Here is a 4,762-nt window from a genome sequence, read left to right as displayed (position 1 = left end):
CATTGTCATAATACATTTCATATTTAAGCATTTTGTTTCTTGAAACATTGTTACTAGTTGTGGGTTCTGTTATCTAGCCCAATGTGCGATTTGTAATTTCCAGATACAATGTGCAGGTTTGCTTAAAACAGAGACCAAAATGTAAGTGTAGGTGGGTGTGGGCAGTGAGGGATCTTCGGTGGTTGACATCTGACTTCTATTTGAAGTGGTTTATTCTTTGAGTAATGATGCTTGCAGCTTCTGTAAGAGTATAGTGGCCTGCATCTAATATCAGTATCTATAACTTCTATTTTCACTTTTACATTTGCAGGTAGAATTGTGATTGGATTATATGGTTAGGTTGTACCAAAAACTGTTGGTACGTGTTCATTTCATGCTGGTTTGTTTGTGACAAATGAAATGGCACGAGAGCTGGGAAATGTTCTTCTTCTACAGGCCAAAAGTTAACAAAGAGGAAGCTCACAGCCCAGATGATGTTCTAGTGAAAAAGGTGCAAAAGACGAAGGGATCAAATTCTAGTGAAAAACGTTCTAGTGGTAGTCAAAGTAGTGAAGGTGGGCATGGTAGGCAGGAAGTGAACATTGAGAACCAACCATTACTGAGGTTCATAGTGATGGGAAGGAAATCCTATACTACGAAAAATTATGTATTATTTTTCCCCAAAAATCTTTTTTATATGACCCAAAATTCTATGAAGTTTGTATGAGGTTCTGCATTATTAACATCATTGTGCATTCTTCATCATGTTCTGACATGGAGAGAGCTTACTGGAAAGTATGCATCATGATAAATGACTTCGTGGCTTGAAATGCAAGTAATATTTGCATTGAATGTAATACTTCAACACCTTAAGAAGGCAGAGATGCCAAATATCAGAATAAGTTCAAATGCCAAGACAGGACAAACATAACAAACTTGTTCTAAATCAAAACAGAGTTGTAACAAATTATGGAACCCTTGTCAACAATTGAGAGCTAAACAACCCAAATTCAACATTATGACGCTTGGTGACCCCTGTCAATTGAAAAAGGTGGATCTATTTCAACACTAGAACTTTTGGCCCCGGTACCTGTGAATTGAGAGCTAAACAACCCAAATTCTCCTTCCAATGGTGATTGTGCCTACACTCATACAATATATATATGTCAAAATAGTGAAATATACTCAATCAAGTACAAAATTACAATTAAGAAAAGTTTTAACTAAATGCAATGAAGTACATGCAATAAGTTGACCATGCTAACTGGAAATTCCATGTTTAAATTATTGACAGCAACAAGTTCCTATAATTTTTTGGGTTCAACCAATACTGGAAAAATACAATGAAGCTACAGGGTAATAAACAAACAAAGATGAAATTAATAATGAATTTATACAATACCTGTGAAATTTCTGATGGAGGTGCCGGAACAGCTTTCGTAGTAGGAACACATATTGAATCAACACTGCTTGAATTTTGCAATTCTGTTTTTCGAGTTCTTCTCTTCTTTGTCAGCTTCTCCAAAGCATTTTTTGGCCTTTTAGAACTACCAACAACTCTTTCTTTAATTTTGATTCCTCTAACTTTAATAATATCATCATCAACATTAATACACTCATTTAACTCAGATCTACTATTAATTACTGGCGAGATAACTTCACACATTTCTTGACTTGATTTTTCTTTCAAACATGCATCCACCTCGTCAAAAGTCTGATTCAATCGTCGTATAACAATTTCATACGCCTTACCACACCCTGCTGCCCTTGTTGCTAATTGAGTATGCAACCGACACAACTCTCTATAACGTCTTACAATTTCTACCTTAGGGTCATTTGTACTTGAAGATGAATTAATTTTTGCACTCATAGCCTTCACATTTTTTGTCCATCTCTTCAAGATGTATTGAGCTGGGATACTTTTAACATTTCTTGTAGAAAGAACCTTCAAGGCATGTGCACATAAGATTCCTGCAAACTCAAACTTTTTACAACTACATTAAGTTACATTATTTGTTGAGTCAAATGTAACTGTATGTTGCCAATTCTTCCCATACGGGATAACTTCATACTTGCTGATTGTTCCTATCTCATCATTGAAGTGCAAAACACAATCATAAGCCTTACATAGCTCATCTTGAAACACTTTAAACACTTTCGGTGTATACACATTTGCTGCATGCTTCAATATTTCTACGGGAAATGACAATGTTGGGGAACTTTGACTTGCTTTAAATTCAGCTTTCAACTCTTCGTAACGACGATCTTCAACCAACCTTTGGAAGTGTTGAAAAAATCTAAGCAAGTCATATTTGTAACTAACATATTTTTTTATACAACTATTCATGCTTTCACTCCGCTGGGTAGTAGTAATATCTGCGCAAAAAGTTTGTCGCCCATAAATTAACACCCATTTCTCCCTTATTTTAAACAAGCGACTCAACCAATCATTGCCCACGAGAGTATATTTTTCAAGCATACTATTCCAAGCATTTAGAAAAGCATCTTCATCCTCATAATCATATATGCAACTACTAAAATCTTTGCTGAAATCTTTGAACTTCTCAGAAACACCGCTAAGGTGTTTGGCTGCATTCTGATATATGTGCCAAATACATAAACGATGAGATGTTTCTGGCCATTTTAAAGCTAATGCTGCAGACATTGCTGCATCTTGGTCTGTAAGAATGCTCTTTGGCTTTTTTCCAGACATAGCCTTCACAAAAGTATCAAACAACCACGTAAAAGTTTGAATTGTCTCATCATATAATAATGCAGCACCAAATATAATAGTTTGCTTATGGTGATTGACACCAACAAACATTGCAAAAGGTCTTCCTTCTTTATTTTTTCTATAGGTAGTATCAAAACATACTACATCACCAAAATAATCATAATCTACCATCATCCTCGCATCAGCCCAAAAAATATTAGTGATCAAATCATCTTCATCCACTTGTATAGCATAAAAAAAATTAGGATCAATCAATTGCATTTGTTGCAGATACTCTAACACACCACCTGTATCTCCTAACTTCATTTCTCTTGTTCGTTTTGAATGCAAGTAGTTCTTGTAATCATCAGGAATAAATCCAAGACTTTCCTGACCACCAGCTTGTCTACTTAAAAATTCAAGAGCTGCTTTGGGAGCAATTCCTGAACTATCAGCCATATCAACTTCAGCTATTTGTGCAAGAGTGATCTTCCTATGAGACCTAAACAAATGAGTCTTAGACGGACTTGTAGTCACATGGTTATGCTCATAAACAAATTCTATGACACGATACTTATCATTCAAATGACAACTAATTTTCATCCTTGCTAAGCATCCACATCTTGTCTCGGCACGATGATATTTCACATTAGAAACACGCTTATCAATTTCACGCTTACCTTCAGCAAAGCAAACAAAAAGCCTGTCTCTCAACTGGCCACTTTTGAATTTGTGACAGCTACTTCTTCTAATACTAAAACCAATATTGTATGCATATGCATTATAAAATTTGAATGCTAAGTCTTCTGTCTCAAACTCCATCCCAATCACAGGAATTAGTTGTTTTCGAATGCTAGAACGAACCAAATCTATTTTTTCATTACCTTTCATAGCTTGGGATGACTTTTTGTTGCTTTCACCTTCTGAAATGTTCAAGCCAGTGCTTGTTTCACCTTCTCCATCTTCCATGCAATTATTTTCCATATTCATATCCTTCAAAAATTGAATCAAACAAAATTTATACATCTAAAATATCTTCCATAATAATAAAAAATTACAATTGATTCAATAAAAATTAAACAGAGCTAAGTACTGTACAATCATATGTTCATATTAGTTATTGATGACACTAGAAAATGGACGTAGATGAAAACCAAAATACAAACTATCTGAAAAATTATGAAAAGAAAAATCAATGTATTTTGTATTCGTTATTACTGTAGATGGAAATGAAAAGTCATCACAAAATTGAAACCAAATGAATTTGATTCAAATGAATTGCATATTAGGTATATGATTCTCGCAAGTTATATGTTTATAAGTTTTTCATACGATGCTAAAAAACAGCAATCAAAAAGCAGAAGAAAAAAACATGAAGAGTATAGCGTGTTTACCTGATGAACTAGCAACCAACGTGCAAACTAGAAAACCATATGCAGGGGCTGAGTTTCGTAGAGTAGAGAAGATGAAGTGGCTGAGTTTTGCAGTGCAGAGAAGATGTAAGGGTTGAAGTGTAGCGTAGAAGATGAAACGGCGTGCAAAGTGTTTTTGTCAAACGTGTATTCTAATATAATATATTTTAATTCTTTTAATTAAAAAAATACTTTGTCAAACATGTATTCTAATATAATATATTTTAATGAAAGAGAGTTAACAGAGTTAAACTCCTGTTAAGTTATAGTACACATGTCACAAAACTAGAGAGGAAACATGGGGGCACAGGGACTTTGGTAACAGAAAAATCGGACTCATTAGCAATCTACGGCTCTTTACATGGGCTATGGCCCCTTAGCCTTATATATATATATATATATATATATATATATATAAAGAAAGTAAAAGACAGAAAATGGTAAAACATTCAAAATATCAGAAAATGCCATTGATTAATGCATATTTTAAGAATTCAAATTATTAATTAAATGAGGATAATATGATAAATTGACACTTTTTCATATTTAAAAAAAATTAAAATTAAAAGAAAAAGCAGATAATGGATCATATTTTTATGGAACATAACTACCCATTATCTTTTTTAATTCTAATATAAATTTATTTTATTTTTAAAAA

At 33.5% G+C, this 4,762-nt stretch overlaps 1 long non-coding RNA gene across 1 annotated transcript; it reads right to left on the bottom strand.

Annotated features, from left to right (window-relative positions):
- LOC109948477 lies at window positions 1,048-4,165 on the bottom strand. Its single transcript, XR_002271113.1, has 3 exons — window positions 4,087-4,165; window positions 3,577-3,685; window positions 1,048-1,121 (listed from the first exon to the last, which is right to left on the bottom strand). It is a non-coding gene; the product is annotated as an uncharacterized LOC109948477 (long non-coding RNA).

The sequence above is a fragment of the Prunus persica genome, chromosome G1 (genome assembly GCF_000346465.2).
Source record: "Prunus persica cultivar Lovell chromosome G1, Prunus_persica_NCBIv2, whole genome shotgun sequence".
Classification (NCBI taxonomy): domain Eukaryota; kingdom Viridiplantae; phylum Streptophyta; class Magnoliopsida; order Rosales; family Rosaceae; genus Prunus; species Prunus persica.
The sequence above is the reverse complement of the archived record's forward strand: the minus strand, read 5'-3'. Positions and strand labels throughout refer to the sequence as shown.